At 40.4% G+C, this 20,152-nt stretch overlaps 1 protein-coding gene and 1 pseudogene across 7 annotated transcripts in view; one reads left to right on the forward strand and one right to left on the reverse strand.

Annotated features, from left to right (window-relative positions):
* kiaa0232 (KIAA0232 ortholog) overlaps positions 1–20,152 on the forward strand; it is a 130,286-nt gene that overhangs the window by 15,681 nt on the left and 94,453 nt on the right. The gene's annotated exons all lie outside the window — the stretch shown is intronic.
* On the reverse strand, positions 2,801–3,919 carry LOC122539407 (actin-1 pseudogene; annotated as a pseudogene).

Consider the following 20,152-nt stretch of genomic DNA (forward strand, 5'->3'; position numbering starts at 1 on the left):
AGTTTTGGCATTCCTTCAGTTTCTGTTTTTTGACCTGTCTCGATGTTGCTTGAAGCCCATCTCTTTGACAAAACTTCTTGCTAATCTGTCCTGAGATTTTGTGCCTCAGTGTCAAATATTCATTAAAACTGCTGTGGTGTACCATGGAATAGTTTGCTATATTCAAGATATTGTATAAATGCTAGTGCTGTTACAAATGGTCAATGTTCCAGACAGGTTGCATTATTGAGGTAGTCTTGTGGGACAGTGGGTAACATTTCTACCTGTGTGCCAGAAGCTTGAGACACAATCTAGGAAGTTAAGAATGCATCTTCTGTAACTCTAAAATCTAAGTAGATTGATTATCAGTGTGTGAATCTTTTCAGAGTGCCTATTGCAGTTGATAAGAACAGCCAAGTCTTCTGGCCACCTATGTTCCATAAAGCTGTATAACCACCAGTGTCTGGTTAGTGATCTGTTCCAGCAATTGGGAGCTATAAAACGGATGCCAACTTTGTTTGCCTCTTACACCTCTAGATTCAGGAAACCTTCTGAGGCTTTAATTGTGTTCAACCTAATGCCCTGTACAGTGATATGTCTGGCTTGGGGATGAAAATGTGTTGCTGGAAAAGTGCAGCAGGTCAGGCCGCATCCAGGGAACAGGAGAATCGACGTTTTGGGCATAAGCCCTTCCTGAAGAAGGAAGGGCTTATGCCCGAAACGTCGATTCTCCTGTTCCCTGGATGCTGCCTGACCTGCGCTTTTCCAGCAACACATTTTCAGCTCTGATCTCCAGCATCTGCAGACCTCACTTTCTCCTCGATGTCTGGCTTGGGGCTCAGTTTTTCCAACTTTTGAGAAAATGTTTACTTAGTGCAAAGGCTTTTCAAAGACTGGTATGGAAATTGTTGGATCTATCCTGACTCTGTTTGGTTTGGTAAAGCAAATTCATGTTAGAGGCTGCTGCTTTCACAGCTACCAACTCCAACAGTTTAAATATGACGCCAAAGCTATGACATGTTTGAGCATTTCAGCTCACACTTGATGGAACTGGTTCCGCAAGCTACAGAATTTAGTTCATTGAAAAAAGCTATTCGGTTCAGCTGATACCAGTCTAACCCAAAATTTCACATGATGTATCATTTGGTAGGTCTCATCTCAAAGGTTTTCTATAAAAATAGATTGTGACTCTGCAAATGTTTGGCAAATGGTGTGTAATGCAAGAAAATGTGCAATTGGCTATTTTGGCAGGAAGAGTAAAAGACAGCATATTATCTGAACAATTAGTGATTGCTGAGCTCTGTGGTGCAGAGGTTCCCAGTGTCCTTGTGGACAAATCGCAAAAGGTGATTATGAGAGGAACTGATGACGAATGTAAATAGGTTATGCTCCATTTATATGGGACATTGGTGAGACTGCATCTGGAGTATTGCTCAGTATTAGCCAATGTATTTAAGAGAGAATTTGAGTACATTTCAAGTAGTTCAGTGCAGGCAGACTAGATGAATATCTGGAATAAAGGGCTGTCTTGCGAAGAAAAGATGGACAGGCTTGTATCGATCAGAGTTCAGAACTAATGCAAACATTGGCTCCCAAGGCACTCTTGGAATCTCATGTAGAACTGGAGGGGTCACCCATTTGAAGCAGATGAGGCAATTATTTTGAGAGTTGTCCCTCTGAAATATTCTTTCTGAAAAGATGGTGGAAGCGATGTCCTGTCTTTGGGCAGAAAAGTAGGTAATTTTTTTTGAAGAAGTGATGAAAGCTTATCAGGGTAGGTGGCAATGCAGATTAGATGTTACAGTGAGATCAGTTGTGATTCTATTGAGTGACCGAGCAGACCCAAAGGAGTGAATGGCTTGCTGCTGCACCATGTTTGTGTGGTGAAACTCGATGAGTTTCTTTTTCCTCTGCTCACACTTATGAGAAAATTTAGGCCAGAAATGTTTTTGTACTTCATGTAATTAAATGTAATTATTTGTATATGTTTTTGTTTAAACGGGTAAATAAGGAGAAAACACTCTTGTTTTGTTTTTTCTAATTTGTTAAACCAATATTGAAATTGATCTACAGTCTGAATTTTTCTTCCAGTAGTACTAATTTTAATATTTATAAACAAGTGCCTAAACTCAAAATGTAATGGAATTTCATTAGTATGAAATTACTTAAACTACATTGTGATGTTGAACTGGCAGTGTGAATCTGAGTCAAGGGGGCAGCACGGTGGAGCAGTGGTTAGCACTGCTGCCTCAGTGCCAGGGACCTGGGTTTAATTCTCACCTCTGGCAACTGTCTGTGTGGAGTTTGCACATTCTCCCCGTGTCTGCGTGGGTTTCCTCTGGGTGCTCCGGTTTCCTCCCACAGTCCAAAGTTGTGCAGGTCAGGTGAATTGGACATGCTAAATTGCCCATAGTGTTAGGTGCATTAGTTAGGGGTAAATGTAGGGGAATGGGTCTGGGTGAGTTGCTCTTCAGGGGGCCGGTGTGGACTTGTTGGGCCTGAAGGGCCTGCTTCCACACTGTAGGGAATCCAATCTAATTAATTCCAGAGGGATGTGAAAGTTTTTTGCAAAGGGCAGTCTTGCACTGATTCAGTTTGCAACCAGTCCAGTGTGATATCATCTAGTTTGTAAAGTTCTTGCACTGGAGTTGTTGATCTCTTATGGAAATTTGATAAACTACAAGTGCAGTCATCAGATTATGCTCAAATCAACAAAGTTCCTCATGATTGACCATCAAACAAAATTAGTATGAAATTTGGAGTATTTATTAAGGTATTTGAACTTGTGCAGTCAAAATTAAACAGTCTCATTGGTTAATTCCTAAAAACATCTCTTGTTAATGATGGCTGGCCCATAATCTCTGTAATCTTTGCTAGTAACCCACATATCCTTAAATGCTGTCAAGCTAGTTAAAATTGAGGCACCCATCCAAACAGAATTATTCCTCTTTGGTGGTGCAATGACTTTAATTTGTAATCCACTGGGGACTTGGAATTTAATCTCCTTCAGCAATCTTTCTTCTAGACCCAGGAAAAGAGTAGAACCACCAGATAGTAATATGTTGCTAAAGAGATCTTTCCTCAAGCTTCTGTCACATTTTGAAATACTATCATAGATCAACTTATGAATTCCAGGTTCTTCCAAACCTACAATGGAAGTTGTGAAGAGTAGTTCTGGCGCTTGGAAGAGTTCTTTTTGGAGTGTGATCAGATTCCCATCGGGGAGTGTATATTCCTGTTGAAGGTCATCTATTTGACTTTTGCTGTCCAACTGAGGATCAAGAGCAACATAACATAATGTTTCTTTGATGTTCTCAAAGGTCTCCTTAGGAATTGTATTTGGGATGTTATGACCATTTTCCAGTAGAAGTTTCCTCACGTTTTCAGTGATGTCATTTCCAGCAAGTTTAAGTCTTTTGACAGCATCGGGCAGGTAGTAGCCTTCATAAATAGGTACAGCATCAGTTAATCCAAAGCCACTATCAAGGACTATTCCCCTAGTCCGTCCTGATGCATAGAGTGCCAGAGTTGCAGGAATAGCCACGTACATAGCTGGTACATTAAAACATTCAAACATAATTTCAGCCATCCTTTCTCTGTTAATGAAGGAAGTCAGTGGAGCAGCAGTTATCAAAACTGGCCTCTCTTTTGATTTGATATGAAGTTCAGAGGTATAAACATGCTTCCAAAGCTTTTCCAGAAGTTCCCAGGAGGTTACTGTACCACGCTCAATAGGATATTTTAAGCACCCACTACCTCTTTTAGCTAGAGCCTTTTTTCCAAAATACATTTCTGTATGGGATGTTTCGCGTGTGCTCCCCTTGACTTTGAAGGTACCTACAATGGATGGTATGACTGAAGTTGGAATGCTGTCGCCAACCAACCCGGATTTGCAGAGCCCCGAGCCATTATCTATGATTACATCAGGAATGTCCATCATTTGATGTGTAGCGAATCTTGTCAATTTGAACAGCAAGTCTTACTTGCCTCTTCTGGACAAGCAGGTACCCTGTAATTGCAACTAGAGTCGAAGACCTGCAGTAGGTTAGATCATTGCCACCAGATGACTCAATAATCGGTAGCTATGTGACCAGTGAAAAGAGCCACATCATAATAACTAACCTTTAAATGACCTGTGACTCATTAAGACAGATCAATAGTCTTCATTTGATATAAGAAAAAATATGAAGTAAACTGCCACGTTCTGAAGAAGTGGAAGCTCAAGAATGATGCAAAGGAAGTACCATGAATTGTCAGGCTATTGGTGAGCTCCAGTCAGGTTGAAAATTAGCTAGAAACAAGGTAGTTTAGTGAATCACATCTCTGTCCTTGCAGTTGGGGCTTGTTTCAAAGCAGCCAGTCTTATTTCAGTTCATAATGCAACACGCAACTAAAGTTTCATTTCCCTGATACACAAACTGGCTACAGTCATGCATGTGGAGATTTTCGATTATTGTATAGATTGTATAAATGGAGCTTGTAATTTCTCAATCAAAGATGCATGTGTTTGAGTCCTTAGATCTATTTTGAGTTTAACTTCTTTTACAATCTCTCAATCTAGAGGTGATTATTCTTGGATTAAAGCCTGTGCTTGAGTTGGTAAACAAATTTTAGTCATGAAAAGCAGGATGATTAGTAATTAGAATGTTACAATGAAAATTTTGAGGTTTGGCTTCAGTTGCCACTCTGCTGAAAGGTTGCTCCAAGTTGGTGCTGCTTCGTGTTTTTTTTTACCAAGTCTTCAGAAACTTACTCTCCCAGAATAACAGAATGCAGCCTACATGACAAAAACTCCTTGATAAGTAGTTGGGGAAAGATGAGCTTTTTAAAAAAGTTGCTCTGGCTGCCATGGATAAGTTTAGTTTTCCAGTCAATGTTAGCGAATGATTGAATGAATGGCTAGATTGGTGGCTCGGTGAAGTAAGTAGGTGGGTGGTAGTTATGTCTGGTCTGATTCTCAAAGTGGAAGATTCGGGCCACTGCAAATTTTAATAAAATGCCCGTTGTTTTACATTCTTTGCTGTTTATTTCCAGGGTCTTTAAGTAAAATATTAAAAACCCTGTTTGGAAACTGCAAGTGGTGTAGGAAAACTGATGATTTTGTTGCAAGTGTACAAGTGTGAACTGTGTAAATGTTTCAGGAAATAAGGAACTGAGTTGGTCCTTAGCATTTCTATAAGACGTTATAATCCCCTCTGAGGCATTACTCCTTGCTGGAACATAATTCTGCTGTGACAAGATGAAAGATGGAAATAGAATATGGGAGTTTGTGAAGTAATTCACTGATTGTAAAAGTAGAAAACAAGTACTTGTAAAAAGCTCGACGTCACTGGTGTTGAGACTTGCGTGTAACCGTATAGTGAAGGTAAAAGTGCATTCAGAGGACAAATAATGGCATGTTGACCTTTTTTATTGCAAGGAGATTGGGGAACAGGAATTTAAAGAAGCCTTCCTACAATTATCTAGTAATTTGCGGACTTAACCCCAGGATATTGGCCAATTTTGTTCTCTATATTTAATGTAGAATATAATTTCTTTGGACTCTACTGTGAATGTTCATGAGATTTGTCCCTGGAATGAGTGGGTTGTCTCAGAAATTGGGCTTGTTTTCTCAGCAGTCTAGAAGAATGGGAAGTGATCTCGTTTGAAATATGTTCACTTTGTCATCTGCAAATGGGTTACCCACATAGCCATGATACTGTCCTGACCCAACCTTTTTGCTTCCTATTGACTTGTCAGGCCTGCTCATCCAATCCTTGATAGTGAATGGAAGATATAGCTTGTAGCAGCATCTGTTTAGTTATCTGCGGGAGGTCCATGCCCCTAACTGTTACGTATAATCAGGATTTAGTTTCTGGAAGGACTAGATACTGTATTCATGCAGAGGTATTTTCTCTGGCTGTAAGTTTTTAAAATGCAAGGACACAGTTTCCAGGTAAGGATTAGTCCTAACGTGGTGATTAATTCCTTTGTATATTTAAAGGATTGGGAATCTTTAGAATTGAGAGTTGAGTGCTCTATTATTGAATGTGTTTAAGGCTGATAATTTTTGGTGTCTCTGGAAATGGTGGACTTGACGAGTTGATTGGGAAAGTGGCATTATTTTAGTCTAAAATAAGTTATGATCATGTAGAAGGGCAGGGAAAGCTTGACTGGCTATGTTGTGTACTTCAATCCCTATCCCTTGTGTTTGTGTATTGTGGTTGCTCTGGCCACTTTCTAGGTAAACTTAATTCATGTGTAAAGTGAGATCTTTGAATGTGGAGTGTAATATCCAAATTACTTTCCAGCAGGGATCAATTGATAGTTATTGAGATCAGAAATCACAATTCATTTTCTTGCTTTTGCTCAGGCACTAAAATTATTAATAGTGGAGTCAGATCAGCATGCCCTCTCTTAAATCATTCTTTTAAGAGATTTTTTTACACAACTCTGGAGCAGGTGGGATTTGAACTTGAGCCTCCCTGGATCATAAGTAGGAAACTGCTACTGTGTCACGAGCCCTCATTGAATTCTTACCTATATTGCAATTGAGCTATCATTTGAGTATATTCTTTGCACTAGGATAATTGCAACGGTTTCAAAGTGTTTTATATTCCATCTGTTCAGACGATTGATTACAAAATCAATGTAATCAGTTGAGGAACAGTTGGAACTTGAGCCAAAGCTTTACCTGAAAGTGAGGGGCTATGTCACTGCACCCTAAGAGCCCTTTCATTGAATTTTTTTTTAATGAACCTATTCAGATGTTGTGACCCCTCCAGAGCAGGTGGGACTTGAACATTTAGGGGTACTACCACTGCATCATAAAAGTCTATATATCTTCAGATACTTTTGTAATCAACCTGTTTATAGATGTTATTACACACCTGGAGTAGTTTGAAAGCCTGAAGCCAGGCTTTCTGGTAGAGAAAGGAACACAATCGCTGCACTCCAAGAGCCCTCCCTCTGAATTCTTACGACTTTGTGTAACTTGCAACATATGCTTTTCTGATTAGTTCATTGTGCAAATATCCATTTGTCAGTATCTGTGTGTACATCATAGCAATGAAAATGATTAATACGTGTTGAGAATTGTACGTGTCAAAATTGTTTGGATGAACAGTTTCCCCAGACCTCTTAGTCTTGATATTCAAGTTAATACATTGAATGCATCATTTGGATGTGGTCGTTAAATAATAGAACTGTAACCTATGACTGCACAAGTAATTCCATTATAAGTGATAGCTACAATTTTAACGCTTCAGTTATGCTGTCTGCACTTGTTGATTGTGTTAATTTCTTACTGATTTGTGGTATTCCATAGTAACTCTACTTGATATTCTCTTATTAGTATCTTTTGCCAAGGTGAGACATGAAACTGATAATTGACTTGATCTACAAAAAATAAACTGGTTGCCTTCAATGCGTCGCCTGGCATTTACACAATTCCATTATTGTACTTGAATTTCCAAATTATGGCACTGAGAAATAAATAGGTGTAGTCTCTGCTTCTCCAGTATAGAATGCACTGTTTGCAGAGCGATATATTTAGCTGTAGTATGAACTTGGAATAATTGATAGACCTAACGATTTGGGGCAGTGTCAAGTGTTTGCATACAGGGTACCCTACCTGTTGGATATGGTCACAGGATGTTTTGGAGATTTTTAAGTTCGCAGCACTGACTTGTTAATCCCATTAGAGTTATTCAGCAGTGCATTGGATATAAATGGACCTCAGTTGCTAAATTAGTCAATGTGCAGAGGATCCAACAGATTGCAAACTTTTCTGTTGTGTGTAATTTGAGATACGTCAAATGTGACATTGTATGGAAGATTAGGACTGATGTACGCCATTCTGCCTCTTCAGCCCGTTTTCACCCAGCTTTCCCTTGAAAATGCTATTTTGTTCATTATTAATCAATGCAGAAATGACTTCAATCTATAATGCTTGTACTTCATGTGGACATTGTCCATTGAAGTTGGCCAAAGTATCTATCACCCATTAATTATTTTTCATGCTGTAAAGTACAGATAAAATTGTTCAGTTTCAAATAGGAAACCAATAAAATTGTTCAGACAGCTTTTCAGGATTTTAAACAGATAGGGAAGGGTTAAAAAATGTTAAGACATATTCAAACTTGTCTTAAGAGTTTGAAGTTATTCAGAGTTGCTGAAATACTCCTTGCAACTGTCTAGTATACTTAAGTTCAGAGACCAGGTTTGTACTATGTAGCCTGAGTTTTACTTTCTTGCTGGAATTTGCTTTACACATAGTTGTCCTCCTCCTTTTAAAATTATTTTGGACTGGTTTGCAGAAATATACAACCTCCTCTCACCCCCCCCCCCCCCCCCCCCCCCCAAACCCCTTCCCCCAAGATGGGGGCAGTACGGTGGCTTAGTGGTTAGCACTGCTGCCTCACAAAGGCAGGGTCCCAATTTCAACTCCAACCTTGGGCAATTGTGTGTGGAGTTTGGACATTGTGTGTCTGTGTGGGTTTCTGCTGGGTGTTGTGCTTTTTTCCCCACAGTCCAAAGGTTTGCAGTTTGTGGTTTGGCGGTGCTAAATTGCTCAGTCATGTCTAGGGATGTGCAGGATAGGTGGATTAGCCATGGGAAATGCAGGGTTGTAGGGATAAGATGAGGATGTATGGTCTCTGGATGCTGTTCAGAGAGTTGGTGAAAGCTTGTTAGGTTGAATGGTCTCTTTCTGCACTGCAGGGATTCTGTGAATGGGTTTGTCAAAATTAAATGGTGGGTATTCATCTCAGTTCCTCTGTTCATTTTTAAGTTATCTTTATCATCGTGTCATTTACTATCATTTCCCACTGTTTGCTGCTAACCCTCCCTGCAGGTCAGTTTACTACTTGTTCCAAACTATACCTGATAAACAGCATTGAGTTAACATTAAATATGTAACACTAGACCTATATTCAAGACTAGGCCTGTGTACTACATAAGTTTGAGTTTCGCACTACGGTACCTTCCTGTCCTGCTTTTCTCAGAATGCATACTGTTCTCTTCCTACGTGAAGAGCACTTCAGCCATCTTAGTATCTGTTCATCCCCAACTTGAATCTTTCTTCCCACACTACTCTTATCCGGTTGAATTTCATTATCAGTGCTTTCACACCCATGTTTTACACAAACCAACTCCCTGACTACCTGTAGAAAGGGAATTTCTGACCTGTGAACAGAGTTTGACCAATTCTAGATTTAGAGCTAAAAATGTGTTTTTGGAAAAGCGCAGCAGGTCAGGCAGCATCCAAGGAGCAGGAGAATCGACGTTTCGGGCATGAGCCCTTCTTCAGGAATGATTCCTGAAGAAGGGCTCATGCCCGAAACGTCGATTCTCCTGCTCCTTGGATGCTGCCTGACCTGCTGCGCTTTTCCAAAAACACATTTTTAGCTCTAAATCTAGAATTGGTCAAACTCTGTTCACAGGTCAGAAATTCCCTTTCTACAGGTAGTCAGGGAGTTGGTTTGTGTAAAACATGGGTGTGAAAGCACTGATAATGAAATTCAACCGGATAAGAGTAGTGTGGGAAGAAAGATTCAAGTTGGGGATGAACAGATACTAAGATGGCTGATCTTAGGGATGATTCCTGAAGAAAGGCTCATGCCCGAAACGTCGATTCTCCTGCTCCTTGGATGCTGCCTGACTTGCTGCGCTTTTCCAGCAACACATTTTCAGCTCTGATCTCCAGCATCTGCAGTCTTCACTTTCTCCAGTTCTAGATTTAATCAACCTCATTAGACCTTGATGAGATTCAGGGCGAAACCGCTTGCTGCAAAGGTGAATTTTACCTCCACAGCACTACGCATCAAGGATTGAGCATGAAAACATAAAAATCATAGAATCTCTCCACACTAAAAAAGATTCTATGTAAACAGGCCCTTCGGCCCAACAAGTTCATACCGACCCTCTGAAGAGTAACCTACCCAGACCTGTTCTCCTAACTCTCTCCCTAACAGTGTTGTACAGCAGGTTGAGAAAGTAACATGTTTCAAGGGCAAGTAGGATTGAGCAATATATTCTATTTAGGAAAGATTACCAGAGTAACCAAAAAAGGCTCCTGCAAACAAAAGTGGATACAGTGGTGTTTTTAATGAAAGATTGACAAATTATGTTTTATTGAGGTGAAGTGCAAGCTTACGTATCTGATTTGTGGAGAAGCAGATTCCATTATGAAAAACATCAGTGTGGAACAAAGGTAAAATCAGGGCACTTATTAGCAAGAATGTGGGCAAGCATACTTCATGAGACCAAGAAAGGAGAACATAATGTTGCTGAGCTCACTTACTACATTAAATGTAGGCTTTGTTCAACAGAGTTTGTAAAGGAGTTCATCATTGCAAGCAGTAAAACCAGCAGTTGCAGAGAATCTGGATTCATTCAAGTGCAAGTTGTCTTGCAGAACTGTGCCAGATTTGATTATTAATGTGGCTCAGGATGTTGAACAGTTCGTCTTTTTAAAAAAAAAAGGTTCTGCAGCTGATAGATTGACACCGGAATTCAATCGATGAGATGGGAAATGTAATGGGGACTAGCCAACTGGTGATTTTTTTTTTGTGTGGAATCTCAGATTTTGAGGTTAGAAAGGATTTGCTTCTTTGGTGGTGTCAAGCATTGCCACAAAGTGGGGGGAGATTGTGTTGGTTGTTTTGTTTTTGTTTTGGTTTGGTTTGTTTGTTTTTTATATTAGCAGTGCACAGGTTTTACTTATCAAGTTATCTCTTTTAAAGTGGTCTTATTCCTAATGATGCTCCATCCATGCTTGGTTATGGAGAGGGATTAGTTACTCTAGTCCAGAAGGAAAGGGACTGCTTTAACCTCGATCCATGAGAATTGTTTGTACGCCACACTACTAATTCATCTAGTAAATTGGTTCTCACAGTCCCTGCAACTGAGAAATTTCACATCGAAAGTTGATGCTTGATTCCAGTTTGTTAAGCGTAAAATTTTAAAGAGGTAACCATTTAAAATGTTACTAAAAGACGTTGAATCAGTATGGTGGTTTACTTTACTATTGTGAAATGAGGATTTTTAAATTCATTCATGGAATGTGGGTAGACCAGCACTTATTGTTCATCCCCCATTGCCAGTTGAACCAACCAGCTTGTTAGGATCATTTCAGAGGACTTTAATCAACTGCACTACATGTCTGCAAATGAGGTAAGAAAAACAAGAACCATGAACAGAAGTAGGCAATTCAGCATCTTGAGCCTGCTCAGCCATTGAATACGATCATGGTTGATGTCATTTTAGCCTCAACTTCACTTTTCTGCCTGCTATCCAAACCCTTCAACCCATTATTAATTAAAAATTGATCTTAAGTTTTTCAGTGTCTCAATATCTATCACAGTCTGGGGTAGAGAATTACATAAGTACGTGAACCTTTGAGAGGTTATTTCTCACTCACTCTTTTTAAATCTGTTACCCTTAGCCTAAAACTAGACTCCACATTCTAGATTGCCTCACATGTGGAAACATCTGCTCTATTTCCACTTTATCAATCATCTTCATCTTTTATATTTCAGCTAGCGCTTCTCTTGTTCTTCTAAACTCCAGGGAATGTCGGCCTAAACGGCTCAATCTTTTTGCCACACTGTTAGATGTTGAAGTTGCTCATGTACCTGGGAGCCTTCAACTTCAAGCCTCAACTGCAAAGCAACAGTGAACAGAAGGCCAATAAAATGTCTGCTAGAATGCTAGACTCCATGTAGGTGACCCAGTTTTCCAAACTGAGACATGCACTAAGAATTGCGTCATGGTTGGGAGCTACGTTCTGAAGTGAGACGAAAAAAAGCTGCAGATGTTGAAATCCAAAGTAGCCAGGCAGGAGGCTGGAAGAACATAGTAAGCCAGGCAGCATCAGGGGGTAGAGAAGTGGATGTTTCGGGTGTAACCCTTCAGGACGCAAGAAGGTTTACAACTGAAATGTCAAGTTCTTCACGTCCTTGCTGCCTGGCTTGTTGTGTTCTTCCAACGTTCTGGTGTGAACAGTTATTTTCAGAACTTTCTGGAAAAGGACTTTCTGCATTCATAATTTAATGAGAATTTGGAACAGCACTTGCAAATAGCAACATAGTCATAACATCTTCATTACCAGCAGTCATAGGCTTGCTCAAGGCAAAGCAACCTCAGCTGTCACATTTTAAGACAGGTGAGTTCAGTGTTTTCATGTTGATCCGCCAAGCAGGCAGGTGGGATATTTATTTCATACTTCATCCAAGCAGCATGCCTGACAGTGTGGTGGTATGTCCCCTGTGGTCCACTGGAGTTTGTGATTTTAATACTTAATCTGTAGAGTAGAGTTTAAACTTCTCAGGTAAGAGTGTTACCAGATAGGTCCCAGTAGTGGGCTTCAGAATTATGAAAAGGTATGCTCAAGTAGACCGAGGCACTGTCAATTTTTGTATACCAAAACTAGCTGTAATAAGTATGAGTCTGCCTAATAGGAAATTCAAGGAGGAAAAGTTTTTTCAATGGTTAAAATAAGAATTTAATTTCACATGTAATTGCACAGTCCTAGTTTTTCATTTAATAGAAAATGCCTAAATCTGCAAAAACTGGAAGGTGATGCGTGTTTGTCAGGATGTTCATTGAAATGTGCAGGAATACCAGAAATCAGATCAGGGTATAGGTTCAGTAAGGCAGTCAGATCTCTGATGACAGATTGTCTCCCAGGACAGAAATATTGAACTTGGAGATAATCCAGTGATAAACTAGTAGAATGATACCAAAAGGATGAAATTGGAGTTCTATTCCTTGGAGATAACACCAACCACCCTTTGCCATTTCTATGCAGGGAATAAGCCATTCACAACAAACCTGTTTCAGAAATTGTGCAACTCCAAAAGACTGGACATTGTTGAAATAAAGATTGCAAGCTTTGTTCTGGCATCAGTGAAGCCAGGGTCAAATTGACCCGAAAAATAATTGCTGAAAATGTGTTGCTGGAAAAGCGCAGCAGGTCAGGCAGCATCCAAGGAGCAGGAGAATCGACATTTCGGGCATGAGCTCCTCTTAAGGAATGAGCAGAGTGTGCCAAGCAGGCGAAGATAAAAGGTTTCAGAGAACACCTCTGGGACACCCGGACCAACCAACCCAACCACCCCGTGGCTCAACACTTCAACTCCCCCTCCCACTCTAGGATTCCCGAGGGGCCTTAGTCGTCTGTAGTAGCATACAAACCCACCAGCACTCTCAAACAAAATCTAACAAACTTAAAAGACCCAGTACAACCCATGGACAAAAGCAACGTCATCTACAAAATTCCATGCAAGGACTACTGCAAACACTACATAGGACAAACAGGAAGAAAGTGAGCCACCAGGATACATGAACACCAGCTAGCCACAAAGACATGACCCTCTCTCCCTTGTAGCCCTATACACGGATGAAAAAAAACCACCATTTCGACTGGGACAACACATCTATCCTGGGACAGGCTAAGCAAAGACATGCCAGAGAATTCCTAGAGGCCTGGCACTCCAACCACAACGCCATAAACAAACACATAGATCTAGATACCATCTATCAACCCCTCAGAAAACGAACAGAAAATGACACCACCACAAACCCCAGGAACCCCATCCAGGACAAACATATATAAATAGAAAGCAGGAGACAACAGCTTCACTTCCATTGGAGGTCACCACTGATGATACCTAGCCAGGTAATGAAACGTCTGGATATCAAACTTACAGCTCAGTGAGAAAACCTACACCCTAAACTAAAAAGGTTATTCAGGAAGGAAATCAAACATGAAAGATTCTAGCCAGGTTTATAAAACACATAGCGAGTTTTTTTATGCTTTACCCCTTTAAAATAACTACATAGTGTTGGTCCTCTTGGACCATGAGAATGGGAAGTGAATAGGCAATAAGGAAGTGGATGAAATTAACAAAAGTTTTGCTTGTAGAGAGTCCCTTGTTAGGCATAGGAATGATAGATGATTGGGAGCAGCTGGAAATGTGGAATTTGGAACTCAGGCCAGCCATGATCTCATTGAATGTCAGAGCAGACTTGGGCTGAATTACTGACTTCTGCATGTAGTTCATGCATGGTTGACTATACAGTTAACACCAGTCTTGATCATCAGTTTAGATATGATTTGAAGATGTTAATGCTCATGGCTTTACAGAAGTTTAAACTCAGCAAAAATGGCTCTCAAGTGGTGCTAGTCTCTTAGAGTAATACCCCCATTCCTATTTTGATCACGGCACAATGGCTGTTTCTAAAACTTGAATTTCTGAAGAGACAAATGTAATTCATCTTCGCAGTGGAAGCAACAAGTGAAGTGAGAAGCCTGACTACGTTTCTCTTAGACTGTCTCCCACTTAACAATCTCGTGTGGAGGGACAAGAATGACAGCTTAATATGGCATTTTCATGTTTTAGGTGAGGTAGAGAAGTGTGTAGAAGAGGTGAGGAAGTTGCATTACTGGTTAGGGAGAATATCACAGCTATGTTGAGCAAGGACACCTTGGAGGGCTCATCCCGCGAGGCCATATGGGGAGAGTTCTGCAATAGGAAATGTGCAATCACTTGGGTAATGTGCTACAGGCATCCCAACAGCCAGCTGGAGACATAAACAGATATGTATGTGAGCCGATGGAAACATTTTTTGCAAGTTGGTAATTTGTTAATTCTTCCCCCAATATTGCCTGGGACTCGTAATACCAGGATTTTGGATGGGGGTGAAATTTGTTAGGTGCATTTGTTAGGAATGTATACTGAGGGAAGCTGTTTGAGGATAAATCCACATCTGTGATATGGAAATCTTTAAGGCCAGTTGATGTCCAGGAGTTCAGGAGCAGCATTTCATGTGAAAATGAAGGATGTGACAAGATTTGAGAACCTTGGATAACAAGAAATTGAGCTTTGAAAAGGAAAAAGAGGTTGAAGAAATGGGAAGCAACATTTTTGAATATAGAGCAGGAAAGGACTTAAACAAGAAGCATTAAAAGGGACCATAAAATGTCCTTGGCAAACAGATTAAGCAAAATCCCAGGGTGTGTTGACCATATTTAAGGAGCAAGAGGGTAGATGGGGAATGGTTAGGTCAACTCGGGACAAAAGAGACAATTTTATGCATGGAGCTGAAGAAAGTGGGTGAGGTCCTTAATGAACACTCTTGCATCACTGTTCACAAAGGAGAAGGACATGGTAGACTGAGTTGAGAGGGCGGTCTGAGAATGTTTTAGGGCATGTTGATTTTTTTTTTTAAAATGTGGTGCTGAGTATCTTGAAAAATTGTACAATCTCGTGGATTCGCTCACAGAATGGTGAGGGAGGAAATTGCTGGGGCCTTGTATGAAAATGTAATATCCTTTTAGTCATAGGAGAAAATCCCAGAGGATTAGAGAAAAGCTAATGTTCTTCCTTTGTTGAATAAACAGGCTGGTGAGCCTTGGGTCAGTGGTAGGGAAATCATTGGAGAAGGTTCTTACAGGACAGGATTTACTCTTGTTGGATAGATATGGACTGATTAGCAATAAGCAGTATGTCTTTGTCTTTGTGATGGGTAGTCACGTTTCTAAAACTTGGTTGAGTTTCCTCAAAAGGAAATGTCAGATAATTGAGGGCAGTGGTGGATTTGTCTACATGGACTTCAAGGCCTTTGAGGTCCCTCGTGTTAGGCTAATGCATAAGGTGAAGTTAAATGAGGTCTGTGGTGAGTTGGTAAGATGGATATAGAACTGGCTAGGTCATAGTAGTAGAGGAAGCATATTCTGCAGGTTGTGTGATTTGAGAGTTTGTGGACAACAAGATTGGGGAAGCTGTAGATAGTGAGAAGGATTGCCAGAAGTTATGGAAAGATATAGGCTGGAGACTTGGACAGAGAAATGCCATATGGAATTCCGACAAATGCAAGCTTATGCATTTTGGGATACTTAATGCAGGAGTGAAAATGTGCAGTAAATGCTAGAACCCTTAGAAGCATCGACATGCTGACTGATTTCGATGTTTCGGTCCCCGAAGGTGGTAACATGGGATAAAGGGGTCAAGAAGTCCTATGAAGTATGCTTTCACTGGTTGATGCGCAGAGAGTATGAACATTGGCAGATCATGTTCCAACTGTATAAAACTTAAGTTATACAACTTTTGGAATAAATGTGTTCATTTGTGTTCAACCAGAAATGAAAACATTTATTCCAAAAGTTGTATAACTTAAGTTTTCATTTGAATGTCCGAGGCCAAGGGAGCAACATAGTTCCTCCCCAGTCGAAGCAAAATGCTCAGAGACGCAGTATAGTTTTACCTGCTTCGTCTTTATTGTGGGCTGTGGAAGGAGAAAGAGTGATCACCCTTGTGCACAGGGACACGAGTTCACGGTCTTCTCTGGAATAACAGTTTCTCAATGAGCTATTTACAGAGGAACCTCAATTATCCGAAAATCGATTATCCGAATAGAATCTGAAGGTCCGTGAAACAGTTATAACAAAGTGGTGTTACTGACAATGGTGTCACCATTGCGTCTTTTGTTAACAGTACAGGGTAAATGAGGGTTACCCGCACTGAAGATCTGCAAATCTTACATAAGAGATGTTAATTACACTGGTGCAACAATCTCCAGTCAGTCAATTGTAGCAGTGTTAAAATAATTTTAACCGACAATAGTGCAATGATTGCATCTTTATTTTAACTGGAATACAGGGGGATACTTGCACTGAAGATGATGTGCAAGCGTTGCAGCAATGAAGTGTTAATGACACTGACTTAGTCATTCAATTGTCGCAGTGTTGAAAGAATTTTAACACATGAAAATGACTGAAATGCTGAAGGATTTAAAATGCATGACAAAATCAGTGGTGTCTTCATTCCCTCTGACTTTTTTTGAGCTTGTATCTGGTGTAATTGATTGTTCGTTGCACATACTTAGCACATCTGAGAAGAGAAAGAGGACCACAGTGACAGTTGAACAGAAAAGTGAGATTTTGCAGCGTCTGGATCTTGATGTCACAAGGAATTAAGGGCTACGGGGAGAATGCGGGTAAGTGGAGTTGAAATGCCCATCAGGCATGATTGAATGGCGGAGTGGACTCGATGGGCCGAATGGCCTTACTTCTGCTCCTATGTCTTATGGTCTTATGTGGCAGAAAGGCATTGAAGATTGCACAGGAGTACAACATTGGGATAGTGACACCGTCTGACATCAGGAAAGCAAGACCAGCGATTTGAGAAGTTGATCAGCCAAAGTGACACAGTAAATGATCTAAAAAGCAAATACATGAAGCCAGCAAATGATGAGCAACTTGACCAAACCGTATTTTTGTGATTTTTCACATCAGCGTGAAAAGGGAATTTCTGTATTTGGCCCAATGGTACTAGAAAAAGCTGCCAGTTTCTACGAACGCCTCCACACCAGTGAAGTCTGATTACAGCGTATCATTGGGCTGGTTACAGCACTTCAAACATTGCTGCAACTTTAGGCAACTCAGTGTTCAGGAGAGCAGAAGTCCATGGATGACAGCACATTGGAAGGCTACAGATTGAAACTGCAATCCATCATTCATGAAGGAAAATGAACATGAGTAATTGTACAATGCTGCTGAAAATGGATTGTTCTGGTTTGCACTGCTGGATAAAACACTTGGGTCCAATGTGGAAAAGCAAGTGTTGGGACATAAAGTGCAGAAGGATTGCATCACAATCTTCCCTTGTGTCAGCACCACCGGCACTCATAAATTACTGCTTGTCTGCTTTGGGCAATGTGCTAACCCATGTTACTTCAAGAACCTGAGACAAGAACTCGTTTCTTGTGAAGTACAAAGCTCAAAATAAGGCATGGATGACATATCCACTTGTCATCCTGGTTCCATGAAGATTTTATACCTGTCCTATCACATTTGGCAAGCGCTGGACTTGATCAACCCATCCTTCAGCTTGTTGACAATGAGGGGGCACACACTGAAAGGCAGCCAGTTAGAATCAACAGACGGAGCTATCAAGTGTTTTTTTTTCCCCAACCCAACACCACTTCAAGGTTACAGCCACTCGATCAGGGAATCATTGCAATTATGGAATAATATTATTGCTGTGACATGTTGCGAGCCATCCTGGGTGAAGACAATGCAGGGAAAAGACTGCAGGAAATTATGAAGGCATTCACTGTCAAGGATGCTCTGTTCACAATTGCTGAATTTTGGCACTGCGTCAAGCCATTGACAATCGCAGTGTGTTGGTACGATGGCTTGCGTGTTCGGAGCCGTGCGAGTGAAGAGGACACCTGTCCAGAACGCAGGCTAACCACTGACATTGCTGAAAACTGCAGACAGCTGGGTTTAGGAGACTTTGTAGAGTCTGAGATTGATGTTTGGGTGAACTATGACAAGGACATTGACTACATTGGAACAGAGACACTGATAGAAGAACAACAAGAATATATGGATGGCGTTGGTAGTAAGGAAAATCTGATGCTGACACCACCTCCAGTCCCTGTTAATGAAGCTATTTAACAGTTTGCAACTTTTCATGGAGTGCTACAAAGCACAAGATTAAGTTGATGCATCTTCACCAAATGTTACTGTTCGCAAAAAAAGAAAAGACAGCAGCACCTCCAGCAACAGCGGCTGGGTATTTTCTTCAGAAATGATAACTAACCTCCTCCTCAATGAATTCTTTACCAAACAGGTACAGAAAAAGTGATCTGATTTGTAAAATGTCATGAAGTTTTAAGCAATATCCAGTGTTTAACAAATTTTAGCGATTTGAATGAAATAAAAACTCTGTAAACATGCTTTTTAATGCGGTTATGAACTGTGCAGCTTCCTTTTAAGGTCAAATCAATTATCGGAATGAAAACCTACCTGCCCATAGACTTTGGATAATCGCGGTTAATTTGTAGTCATTTTACAGGTAGGAGCATCCAGATATGGCAACGTACATACGATTGGGTGACTGTTAAATCAGTAAGTGTCAATAGCTAAGATTTAAACCATCTGGTGTTACACAATGAAGGAATGTTTTTAACCTTGTTAACTGGATTCATACAAGAGATACTTCCCCTTTCGTTAGCTGACCTTGCACAATGAATCCAATATTGTTAAATAGCTCTACATAATGACTACTTATTCACCTTAACCCATCCCCCTTGTCTCAGCACCCTATTGTTAATTAGAATTTCTTATCTGATTCATGCTTAGTTGAACCTCTTGTTTCACAAAACTCTGATCTTAACTCTTTTTTTTCCCTTCCTACTTATACCCTATACACATTTTCAACAGAAGTTTACTGTATTTTGTGAGGTATCAGTAGAATGGATAATAGTGTTTTTCCTAGGGTAGACTGTCCATTACTAGTGAACATGTGGGTTAAAGATGAAAGGAAAAATGTTGAAAGGTGATGAGAAGATAGAAAGTGTCCAGTTTACAGTACCAAAGGAGGTGGCAGAAGCAGATACAATAATGTTTGAAGTATTTTGACAGATACATGAAAAGACCAGAGAATTGATGGATACAGTGTGGATAGAGGCAAAGGGCTTTTAGTTTAGAAAGGAGTTGTGTATCGGCACAGGCTTGGTTTGGCCAAAGGGCCTGTTCCTGTCCTGTACTGGCATTTATTTTTTGTTCATTTAGCAAAGTTGCCTCTGTGGTTAACACTGCTGTCTCAGTGAGGGACCTGGATTCAATTCCAGCCTCTGGCGACTGTGTAAAGTTTGCACGTTCTCTCGTGTCTGCATGGGTTTCCTCCAGGTCCTCTGATTTCCTCCCACAATCCAAAAATGTGCAGGTTAGGTGGATTGGCCAAGCTCAATTGCCTGTGGTGTTCAAGGATGTGCCTATTAGGTAGGTGCATTAGTCAGGAGTAAATATAGGATAAATAGGGTCGGGGAATGGGTCTGGGTGGGTTTCTCTTTGGAGGGTTGGTGTGGACTTGTTTGGGCCAAAGGGCCTGTTTCCACGCTGTAGAGATTCTATGATAATGGGTACTTGAATGAATCCAGGTAATTTTTGTGTAGAGTTGTATTCAATGGAGAGTTGTTGTCAAGTAAATTGAATTCACATCTCAATGGTAACAGATTTTCTTGCTACATTTCAGCATGTTTTAAGTCAAATAGTATCTTGTTGGTTCATGAAGATTTGAATCATGTTGTAGTAAATGTGTCAAATGAAAATCAACCAAGATGGGCATTTTTTTAAGCCAGTTCGATGCAAAAATCTATCTTTTCCTTTCTAAAGAACTGA

This window comes from Chiloscyllium plagiosum, unplaced genomic scaffold (assembly GCF_037043375.1).
Source record: "Chiloscyllium plagiosum isolate Xiang-an unplaced genomic scaffold, Cpla_swu_hap1 HiC_scaffold_36, whole genome shotgun sequence".
Taxonomy (NCBI): domain Eukaryota; kingdom Metazoa; phylum Chordata; class Chondrichthyes; order Orectolobiformes; family Hemiscylliidae; genus Chiloscyllium; species Chiloscyllium plagiosum.